This window comes from Microtus ochrogaster, chromosome 24 (assembly GCF_000317375.1).
Source record: "Microtus ochrogaster isolate Prairie Vole_2 chromosome 24, MicOch1.0, whole genome shotgun sequence".
NCBI lineage: Eukaryota > Metazoa > Chordata > Mammalia > Rodentia > Cricetidae > Microtus > Microtus ochrogaster.
The window spans coordinates 20,407,152-20,420,051 of record NC_022024.1 but is presented as its reverse complement, the minus strand read 5'-3'; positions in this window follow the sequence as shown (position 1 = coordinate 20,420,051).

Genomic DNA, 12,900 nt, shown 5'->3' with positions numbered 1-12,900 from the left:
TATTATATAGTATAATTATATATAACATTTTAATTGATTCTTTCAGAATTCCACAACATACTCACCAAACACTCTCAGTACCCAGCCCTTCCATATTTGCCCCAGCCCACCCTTGTGACCTACCCCCTCAGTAAAACAAAGAAGCAAACAAACCAAAATTTTGTGAGATATATATATATATCTCACAAAATTTTATATATATTCAAAAATATATATATATTCAATGGAGCATGGTCAAAGTCACAGTGTCTTGCCCCTTCCCTTTCCACACCCCTTCCAGAATTCATTAATTGTGGAGACTACCCTTCAGCATTCTTATTACAATTTTAATAGTTCTCTTCAATGGTTTCCTTTTTAAGCTATTATGTTTTGGGGGCTTTGGGAAGGCAGGGATTGACACAGAAGCTTTCCATGTCCCTCTCTCAACTGTGCATCTGCTGCCATCAATATCACTGACAAAGTTTCCTCTTTGCTCTTTATGTAGATTTGTTTGCTTTAAAAACTCCACTACCATATGAATTCCAAGAGCTCAAATATAATTTGGAATTGTATTTTCAGTATCTAAAATGTTTCTTAGAAATGAATAAATTACAGAAACACACACACGCACATGCATACACACCACAAACTGGGCACAGATCATGAGCTTCCAGGAAGTTTCTTGTTCCAGCACAATCATGCTCCCACCCCATTTACCATGGTCCCCCCACAGAGTAACATAGTTCCCAAAAAGGCTCTCATTGGTAGCCCAGATCACAGACATCTCTAATGCCTCAGATAGTAGTGTAGGCTGCTCACATCAACATGGCCTCAGGCTGAAGCATAAATCATAGACATCCACCTGGTCTTCAGGGACAACACAGGCCGTGGACTTGAACACAGACAGACCTGGTTGCAGTAGAGCCTTGGACTCAAATATGGCAACAAGGATGCAGACATCACCATGGCCTCATGTGGCAGTACAGGTCACTCATTAACGCACCTCCCTTACTCTCAGCAGCAACAAGGCCTACGGATGTGACTCTAGTCAGCAACACAGACCATGAAAGACTGTATGGCCCTATTTGGCAACGTGTGCAATCTCCTATAATGTATTAAACAGTGGGCCACAGGTTGCTGGCTCACCTAGCTCCTCGCTCTTCTGCTGAGCACCTGTCTCAGGCTAGGCTCGGCAAGGGCTCATGAGCCTATATGCTGTGTCTTCCTCCTGTGCCACCAGTCAGTTTAGGTATAATTAATATTTTTTGATTCAAGGAAAGATTAAGAAAAAGTTAGAGTTTTTCTATGGGTGCTTTCCCTGGCACAAACACAATATCCTGAACTTTCAACATCCCAAACCAAACTAGCATACATGTTACATCAAATGAATCTATACTGACAAGTCATCACAGAAGTTTGTAATGACAAGGGCATGCAGTCTTGGTGTGGTATATGTTATAAATTTGGATAAATATATGAGGACCCATGTCTACCATTGTTGTATTATAGAGATTAATTTCTGCCTCAAAATTCTCCTTATTTCACCTATTAGTCCTTCCGTCCTTGAGTCCCAGCAATTGATGGTCTTCTACTTTGGTTTTGTCATTTTAGAATGAAACATGATTGGAAAAAGAAGAATTGATAGATTTTGTTACTTTTTCTTTTTCTTCTTTAATGATAGGCTTTTAAGGTCCTGTGTCCTTGGTAGCTAGTTTCTTTTTAGCATGACATAACATTCTATTTCTGAAAGCACACAGATTGTTCAACACTCCGTTTTGAACATCTCAGTAACTTCCAAGTTTGGATAATTGTGAATTAAACTGCTATAAATATTCATATGCAGCTCTTTGTATGGATATAGTTTAAAAATTCAGTATGGTTAGGACATATTTAGTTTTTACAGAGCCCCAAACAAGCTACCAAAATAGTGCTATTTTATACTCCCAACCAGAATAAATAATAGTTCCTTTTTATCCATACCGTTGTTTGCTTCATGTTATTAGTGTTCTTATTATAAGTGTTATAAGTGTTCTTGTCTCACCCTATATTAAATCAGGCATGTTACACCCCAAATTTTTTTTGCATTTGTCCAAGTTTATTTTTGATTTTTTGAACTGCAGAAACACTTGGTAGCTCATTCAATCAATAAGCCAGTAAGCTCTTACACCCCAAATTTTAATAATCATTTTACGTATTTGCATGTGGTAGGGCATTTCTTTACATGTCCTCTTTACCAAATGTTTTTAATACTGGTATCACAATTTGGTAGCTGCCATACTTCCAAACTTTTCAATAATTTTATAGTCATCATGATATTCATCATTGATACTTGATATTCCTCCCATAATTGTTTTGGGTTATAATAAACCAAACTCATTAAAAAACATTATATTTAAACAGTGCCACCTGTGTTTGATTGGTCCCCCAATCTGTTTATTCTTTCTCTCCTTCTGGAGTTTCTAGAATATAAAAATGTAGAATTTCTCCAAATGAAAGACCCTACCATGGTGTTCAGACCAAGTGATAGCAGGTGTCCCAATCACTCACTTAAACTCGGAAACTGTAAATGATTAAGGCTAATGACAAGTACTCAAAAGCTAAGAACTGTTGAAAGCTGGGACTCAGATACCACAGAGTTGCTCTAACTGTGAACATACTAAGAAAGTTCTTGATGAAAATTCAAAGTGATAATAAAGTATAATGTTATTTTGCTGGTGGGAAGGAAATGTAAGTGACCTAGACAGAAGAGGAAGGTGTCCTCCACAGTCAGTGGTGCCAAACCCAAACGTAGAGAAGAAAGATGAGGGCACTGAAGAAGAAAAGCTTAAAACTAGAAGATAAATTCTAGAACATGAAAAGGAGTTACGAAAGAGCCAGGGCTAGGGGCTGGAGAGATGGCTCAGTGGTTAAGAGCTTTGCCTACTCTTCCAAAGGCCCTGAGTTCAATTCCCGGCAACCACATGGTGGCTCACAACCATCTGTGCTCTCTTCTGGCCTGCAGACATACACATAGACAGAATATTGTATACATAACAAATAAATAAATAAATATTCTTTTAAAAAAGAGCCAGGGCTGATGAAGGAGAGAAAGCTCACTATCTTTTCATACATCAATGCTAGCGGTTGAACTCAATCAAATTTTCCTGCTCATAAAGCCGGCACATTATGAGATGAAATATAAAACAGTTCCAGATGTATGTATGTAGTATTTTGATATCATTTATATTTTCTGCTACCTAACCTAGCCCCTTCTTTCCCATACAAGATTGTCTATTTCTTATAATTAATAGTCTACTTTTCTGCTTTCATGCTTGCTTAAAAATTTCTTTCTCTTTTCCCCAATAATATGCACTGGAGCATGATCAGTCCCCAGAAGCTAGTCTCTTAAAGAAAACTGAGTCCTTCCTACCTACATTCATGTAAGAAACCATAAATTATGTAGATCTACATCCCAGTACCCATAACACAATGTTTAATAGTTTTCTAGGACAGTCTGCATAGGGGGAGTGCTGGCGGGAGTTGGGGCACGGGCTGTCACTAAACACTTCTATATTCCTCTTTCTCAACTATGAGCCTGCCATATGATATTAAATACCCAAAACATCAATATAAATACTATGTTGGAAAAAAGAAAACAAAACAAAGAATTTCCTGTCTTTTTAGGTGTCACATGTATCAGAAAGTTAGATTGCTTTCCTGTTTCTAGGTTATTTTGCTTATCGTTATCATTTCAACTTTATTCTTCTTGATGACCAAATAATTTTTTTGTCATTTTTATACAATAAAGAAAATAATAATGTTTACTGCACCAATTGCTTTTTCATTGAGAGAATTCTCTGAGTCAAGAGGGATTTCTCTGAATCATGTGATGGTGTAGCAGTTTCCACCTTTCTGAAATACTCCTTTCAGAAAAAAAAATGGGTAGAGCTCATTAAACTCATGAAGGAAACTACACACGTGTCTCAGGAAGTTCCTAAAATCAAGACTCTCAGAGTACATTCTGAAGTCATAGAAAAAAATAAAGAGCTGGTGGATAGCAGAAGCAATGCTGAGAAAAGCAAGATGCTGAGGTGCCTGTGAAGATAACTGCAGGCTGATTCTAGGATTTCTATGGGACCTCCCAGGTAAACTACTCAACTGAATACAACCCAGAACCAGCACTGGAAGCCATTGCCTGACTACAGAAAATGTCCACTTTAGACTCCATATTCTTTACTACTGGGAGTCCTCAATAGGATCATCCTCAAAGACTCCAGGAATTTTCCACTGCAACTCTAGTTCCAGCTGTCTCTGCCCACACTCTCTGTCTCCATCTTTATTCTTCCTACTTCTATTAAGAAACAGAGCTTGGTGCAGGGTTACATCAGCTTTTTGAAAAATAAATCAATAAAAGAAACAAATTCTGTGAGGTTAGGGAAATCTAGAATACATGATTCATTCTGCCTCAAGGCTTCAGGGAGTCTGGTGATTCCTGTTCCCTCAGGGAGGGTTGTCTCTGTTATAAGTGAAAACCCAGACTCTCCGCATAGAGGATGGCAGAGATCAGTAAAAGATGGTCATCATAGCCATTGCTGCCTTTTCACAGAGAAGCAGTGTGACCCAGGACTGATATCCAGCCCTATGAGCAAAGCCAATTTGTCAGGTTGGAAACACAACAGTAACAATGCTTATATTTTCTCTCTATCTCTCTTTTTTTTTTCTCTATGGTTGTTGTTTCTTCGTTTTTATTTATACGCTTTTAATTTCTATGGGTTCTTTTGCTTTTTCATTACTATTATATTATTGATTTATTTAATGTTTAATTTTACTTTTTGGTTTGCTATATATATATTATACTAAATTTATAATCGAAGTGTCAAAAATAACAAACTACATATTTAATGCATTTGTGAATTATAAATGAAGAGAGAAAATATAGTTATGTTTTAAACTTGATATATTTTAAAAATAATTCAATAAGAACTCTTAATGTATTATACCAGGGATAAATATTCAGTCAATGATGTAATTATCTTCACACCAGGAACTCCGAGTTGCTATTTGCAATGACATTTTAGTTGGTAATAGTCAGTTGCACAATAGCCTTCCATAGTCATAACTTACTTAATAATGTAGATGAGTATGACAGCCATGAGCTCATTTGAAGTATTTGGACGTGGGATATAAACTCTGCGAATTTGAGAATGTAATTAAGGCTATAAGCCCAAGGGCAAAAACCAGAGACACTAACCTTTTTGACAGAATACAAGTTTTCTGTTTCTTAGCATCATGGAGCAACATAATAACATTGGAATTCGATGTTTATCCTCATTGTGATGAACTTTACTGGAAAAAGCTTACTAAAAGGAAAAGGATAATGGGGGTAATACCAGAAATGAGGTGACCTGAGGATAATCTTCATTTCTGCAACAATCAATCCATCTATGGGATTAGACATGTCACATTGACTAATCCAAGTCTCTATTCTCTCACCACATTAAAATGTTCAAAGACTATCTGTTGAAATCTGGGATTTTTTTTTTTGCCTAAGTCATTTGAAAATAAACTCATATTGGCTTTAAAGTGAGAAATCATATTATCTCATAGAATGCGGACTCTAGCAGAAGAGAATGTTTCGTGGTCTAACTCATTTTTGGTTCTTTATCTGCTTTTTTCCAGATACAAGCTGCATGCTCACAGGGCTGAAAACAAAAAAAAAGGGGGGGGGGAAGCACACTGAATATCAGCATCTCAGTCAAGCATCCTGAACCTTTTGACCTACTCTGGTCACAAGGCACTTTTAAATCAGTGGCCTTACTAAGGTCAGGTGATGGTTGAATGACTGGCATCATCTAAGACCCACCCCCATGGTTAATCCTTCGAGTAAAATGCATTCTGTCTTAGAAGAACAAAAATACAAAGAGGAATATGGTTCTGACTGGACGGACAGAAGATTCATGACAGATGTGAGGGTGCAGAATGCAGTCACAGATGTTCAGTTATCACTGGAGCTTATCAAATGTATACCAACTGTGGGATGCCTGCTTCGTGTGGCAAGCCTATTTTTAGATTTTTGAGAGACATCTACATGACTCCCATCCTAACTGCAGTGAATAGTGTTCCTCTTTCCTGATACCCAGTACTTGTTCACACTTCCTTTCTTGATTACCTGTGTGAGGGAACATCAAAGAAGTTTCAATATTCCTTTCCCTGCTGCCTAAGGATACTGATATCAGTGCATGGTTGCTCTCTTTATGCCTGCTTTGTGCTCTATTACATTTTCTTATTCGTATATATTAAACCAAAATTGTATTCCAAGAATGAAGCCATTGTGGTCATGGTGGTTGATGTTCCATAATACCTTCTTGAATTTTCTTTGCCAGAATTTTACTGAGAAGATTTTCATGGAGTCATAAGGTAAATTGCTGTATAGTGTTGTTTGCTTTTAGTATCCTCTTCTAGTTTTGGTGTGATAGCAATGCTCCTCTGGCTTATTGAATGAGTCAACAGTGTGCCATGTGTTTCAGTTTTTGGAATGGTTTGGAGAGCATCTTTGTTAGCACTTCATGACAAGTTTGGTTGAATTCAGCAGTGACACCATTTGCTTTAGAACGTATCTTTGTTGGGAGACATTTTCTTTTTATTTATTTTATTATTATTATTATTATTAAAAATTTCCACCTTCTCCCCTCCTCCCATTTCCCTCCCCCTCCCTCACTCTCTAGTCCAAAGAACAGTCAGGGTTCCCTGCCCTGTGGGAAGTCCAAGGTACTCCCCCCTCCATTATTGGTTCAATCTCGCTGATTTTTATGTGTGATTATGAATTATTTTGAAGGTATTTCTTGCATCCAAAGAATAGAACTTTTTCTAACCCTTACAGCCAAATTTAATAGTATACCTTTGGGTCACTTAGGCTTAAGGATGTTGTTATGTATGTAATGTATATTCTGCTTGCCTTTTTTACTTGGTTTTATGAGAACAATGTAACAACCAATCTCACTTCTTTTGAATTTTTTATGAAATCAACAATTACAACCAAAGGCATTGTGTAATTTTAATCTTAAATTATATAGTCTTCCAAACCCCTAATCAATGAGTAATGCACAGGTTCATTGATAATATGATTATTATTTACTGAAAACTATAGCTTGAAAAAAGGCCATTAAAAAAGTAAATATCCACATAAAGGATGAATACAAAATACAGATTTTGCTTGATAGTTTTATTTATTATCTGGGTCAGCTGAAGTTGGAATCAATTAATCTATTGTTAAGCTGTGTTAAAATTTTCTGTAAAGTATCCCTTTACAGAATTCTTTGCCCTGTGTGATGTCGTTTATACTGTCCAATAAATACAGAGTAAATTCCCTTTGTTAGGGACACAACATAGACAGGTAAGAGAAGATAGCATTCATGCAGGCATGTATTCAGATTCATACAACAGAGAAGAAAGAACAGAAGGTACGGGGAGAAAAATAGAGAGTTGAAAGGCTTCCTTGCTCTTTCTTAAGTTACACCAAGGGGAAGTGCTTTTATATTTGTTATCTTTAATGTGAATGCAATGCTTTACTGTTGACTCCCAGTTTGTGGTTATTGTAGTCAAACTAATGCAGCTACAGATTGATTTAAAATGTGTTTGTCTTTTGATTGAGTTGTAGCAGGTCATATATGTAGAGGAATTTATTCATTTCTTCTCTGCTTTCCGGTTCTTTACAGTACAAGGGGAACATAATTTTCTCCCTCACAGTATTAAATATCTTTATTTTTAAAAGGAGAAAAATTAGCTTGTGTCTCACTAGGTATACAAAATTCTTAAGGTTTGATCCCATGTCCAACAGTAGACAGGTAACACAAAATAAACTCAATAGTGTTTTAGGAGAATTTTTTTTGTCTCATACTGCTTTATTTGGAAATATTTTACCCTACTGGTCATTTACTAATCTGTTTGAGTTTTAGATTTTTTTATTTTTATGGATTTTGGTTTGTGTTTAGGGGTGTGTATGTGTATATATGTGATCTTTCTCGTTTGTTTTTTTTAATGTATACACTCACAGCACAATTTTTTAATCTTTGAACTGTCTTGGCTATATCTCAATTTTCTAGTAAGTTGAGTCTTAATGATTATTTGTTTCTAGAATTCAGTGATCCAGCAGGAATTTGATAGTGTACAGCAAAAATGTACTTGTATAGTCACTGTAAAATTTTTCCTATTATTTCTACATTTTTATTTTGTTAGATTTCTTCTGTTGTCTGGAACGCCATCTGTTGTAGAGAAGTCTATTTAGGTTATCAAGAAGAATATGTATTTTATTTATATTGGACGAGATATTCTGCATATAGCTTATTTGATCTATATAGTAGTATAGCTCTGAGATATATTTGTTGATTTTTTAGTTTAAATGTCCCAGCAATAGATGATAATGAAGTATTGAAATCACCTGCTATTGTTGCATCAGGATCAGATATATGTGTGTATACATATTTATTAAAGCAACTTATAATGATTGTTGGTATAACTTCACAATGACTGCTTTCCTTCATTAATAGGCAGTGCCCATCTTTATATCTTCTAATTTTGGTTTGAAGTCTACTTTAGCAGATATCAGAGCAGGTATGCCTACTTCAAACTGAACTGTTGAACTGATACGTATTTTTCCTCAATTCCTTGACTCTCAACCTTCAGATGCCTTTATCACTGTGCTATTTCATAGAGGCATCAGATTGCTGGACTTAATCTTTTAATCTGATCAGTGAAGCACAATAATAAGAATTCAGAGACAGAAATCGGGTGTCAACCTAAAGATCCAAAAAGCAAAGTGGTCAGCCACTAGCTCTTACCTTGATCTCAGTCTGAAATGGCAATTCTGCCTCCAGAAATCTTAGAACGAAACAGAATGAGAGCTGTTTCCTTTCATTTTATAACCCTCTCTAGTTCTGGGATTAAAGGCATGCACCACTACTGCCTGGTTTTTATGGCAAGTTAGTGTGGCTACTGGGATTAAAGGTGTGTGCTACTAACGCAAGGTCTATAAGGCTAGCCAGTGTGACTGTTTAACTTTTGATCTTCAGGCAAGCATTATTGTTAAAATACAAATGAAATGCCACTACAGATCAGAAATTTTATATCTCTTTATTGGCGAGTTGAGACGGTATTTAAAGCTATTATTGAAATTCTCTTATTAATTTACTGAAGTTTTGGTTCTTTTCTGATTAGTAGGTATCTTAGTCACTGTTCTACTGCTATGAAGAGGCCCCATGGCTACAGCAACTCATATAAAAGGAAGCATTTAATGGCAACTTGCTTAGAATTTCAGTGGTTTAGTCCATTATCATCATGGCGGGGTAGCATGGCAGCACACAGGCAGACACCGTGTTGGTGAAGAAGCTGAGACATTCTGCCTTCAGATCCTTAGGCAGCAGGAGGAAAGAGTTATTTATTTATTTTTTTGCCTGGTTTGGGCTTTTGAAACCAGAAATGCCTCCTCCAACAAGGCCACAACTACTCCAACAGGAAAATACATCCTAATCCTTCTCAAGTCGTGCCTCTCACTCCCTGATGACCAAACATTCAGATAAATGCACCTTTGCAGACCATTTGGTTCAAATCACTACAGTGTGATTATTATTTGGTCTTTTCTCCCAAACTGAAAGCTCCTACAGGACTTTGCTCTTTACTGTGTTGGAATGAAGGATCCCTTCCTCTCTCTCTCTTTTGTTCATCTTTCCATCCCATGAAGCCTCTCCCTTCCTACTCATAAAAAGTCTCATTATTGAGACCTTCCTCCTACTCTTTGAGCAGTATTATTTTAGTAATCTTCTGTAGTGATGGACTAGTAGCAAAGACACCCCAGTTTCTCCTGAAATGTCCTCACTTCTTCTTTAATTGTGAAAGTTAGCTTTGCTAAATAAAACCATTTTGCTTGGTAGTTACCTAAATTCAGGGTGAAAAAGGCATGATTTCATAGTTTACTATGTGAGAGTGGCTGAAAGAAATGTGATGTTATTCTGATGCTTCTGATTTTATAAGCTAATGTCATTTTTTCCTTATAGATATTAATATTTTTCTTGACTTTTTCATATCTTTTCTGGTCATGTCAGTTTGGGATTCTAAATGTTTCTTGTGTTTGAGTGCGTTTTTCTTTATCTAAGTTTTAAAAAATTTCTACTATGATTTTTGTAAAAGTAGTGTCTCTATACACTTAATTTTTATCTCAGTTCCATAGCCTTTCCCATGAATCCATTATGGGCCCCTTGATTATCTCCAACATTTCTTATATGGTGGTACTGCTTTAAGTTTTCCTTATTTATGGGTTAATGTAATATTTCAGCTACCCCATCTTCTCCTCTAATACATCATTTTGCTTGGTTGAATCTTGCTGATATTTTCTGTTTTATTTTTCTTGTTAAATTTTAATCCATTTATTTTTCCTTTACAAACAATATATTTTAAAAAAATCACCTCAGTGTTTTTGCTCACTGTTTCTTCTGTTCTGCTGTGAATTCCATCCATAGTTCTGGCTTTCCTCATCCACATCTCTGGTTGTTAAAGATGTTGTCTTGTGATCCCAGCTTGAATCTGTCTGCTAATTTATGTACTATTCCGTGTCACTCATCATTTCTATTAGAAAACTTCTAAAACATTTTTTTTCTGTGTTTTTACCTATTTTAGTATCTTTGATCTTTCAGAGGAGTCGTGGTCCCTAGCTTTTTCAACTTATTTGCATTTCTTTGTTGTAATTTGCACATTACTTACTTAGATTTTTTTGATTGAAACTCCTACTAGTGAAAATCCAGTTCACAACACCACTCAGCATAGAGAGAGAGATACTACTGTGACAAAGACATTAACATATGTAAGTAATAAAAGTATTTATAAAATCGGGTATTGCCCACAAATACAAAAGATCCTAAAACTGAAAATGGCAAAACTACTATACATACAGAACATCCTATGAATTTAAAAACTATTTAGGGGAATGTGGAAATATTAAATGGATTAGATAAAGTGGTCAAAAGAGAAATTTGAAAGATAGAAAAGAAAATGGGTGAGACTTCAAGACACTTTCTTTCTGGGACTTAAACTGGCAGCTTTGGAACCAAAGAGAAGGTTTTCATGTAAAAGAACCCAGCTAGCCAAATGACCTGAGATTGGTCCAAATAACTATAAAAGTTGCCTTCTAACCTCTGTATGTGTGCTATGGTATGCATGTGCCTATACCCCCATGTATCATACAAACACATGCCTACACAGAATTCTCATTAATTTTGTTTTTAATTTGGAGACTTCCAGCTAAGGGCATGGAGGATGGAGAGTGTCAATGGAGCTCACAGGCTGTCATTTCTCTGTTTAAACACTGTTACTGAGTCTGCTTTGGACAAGTGTCTGTTACTCAAGGGGTAGTTTTCATCCCTGACTTTCCTTCTTTGCATGTCATGGGACTGTGTTGGCTACACTTCCATTAACAGTATGTTAATTGAGCAGAATCATTTGTGTTCTAAGCCTCTCCAGATGGGACCTTTTACTGTGGCTAATGGTTTTGGATGAGATTTTCTTCTCACTACTTTGGGCATATGGAAGCAGCCATACCATTGAGAACAATACAATTGGAAGACCTTTCTTAATACTTTTAATATATTACATACTTTAACTATCTTGCTGGTAAAATCTGTCACAGTGTCAAGCATATACCTGTTTTTTCTGAGTTCTTGGGATCTGCAGCAACGAGCGAGGATGTGATCTTCACGTTGATCTCAGACTCAGAGCTATTGAATGGCAACTTTTAGTCTCTGAGATTTATTTCTGCAAACAATGACTTCCTTCCTTTCATGTTGCCCAAGTGAAGAAAATACATCCTTTTCTTTTTCTGCAGAATATGAAAGTTTATTACAGGGTTTCCATTGTCAAAATTTATATCTTGGTCTTTCCTTGTTGCCTTTATAGAGGGTCAAAAGAGACACATGGCCTATTTTAACACCTTTAGAGCAGACTCCAAGGACATCACCTAGAGCTTGACCTTTGCAATCAAATTCCACAACTAGAACTTCATTGTTTTTCTCACTAATGTTCCAACAGCCATCACTGGGCATAAATGCTGTGATCTTCCTGCCGCTCCTGACGAACTGCACCCTGACACATTTCCTGATAGGAGTATTTGGCTGTTTGGCTTCGACAATTCCTTTTGCATGAGAGGCAACTTCAAAAGGATTGTGACCTTCAAGGCTGTGCTTAAGTGAGCCCTCTTGTATTGTGTATCATGTCACTTCTGGTCATGTCAGTGACTGAAGTCTTCCTGGCAGTATTACAACACTTGGTCATCCTGCCAGCTACATCCTTTTACATTCGAATATGTACGAGTTCTCAACCTTATTTACCGGATATGATTTCAATATAAATATGTTTTCCTCTAATTCTACTTTACTTTTATAAATGTATGGAATAAACACTGTTTGCTTTTAGGGATAAACTAATTATCAGCCTGTTCCTAACAGTTGGCACCTGAGATTTGGTACGGGTTATACGTCTGCCAAAGTACAAAGCCATCCTCCATTCACAAAATGGAGTCTTTTGCAATTTGTAAAATAGTGTCTCTCCAGGAAAAGTACAGAATGGAAAAGTACCACTTTATACAATATGGAACAACTCTGGGGAGAAATAGCCTGATCTGAACACTAGCCAAGTTCTTAAGAATGTACTAGCTGGGAAGTTGGTACATGGTTGCTTGTAAACGGAGGGTGCTCGCTTGTTTTCCAACTGCCCAGACTCCTGAAATAATCACACAAAAATCTGTATTAATTGCAATAATGTTTGGCCAAAAGCTTAATCGTATTTCTGGCTAACTCGTAATATCTTAAATTAACCACATTCTATTAATCTGTGTATTGTCACATGGCTGTGGCTTACCAGCAAGTTTTGTTGAGCTCTGGTGAAGACATCTGTTGAAAT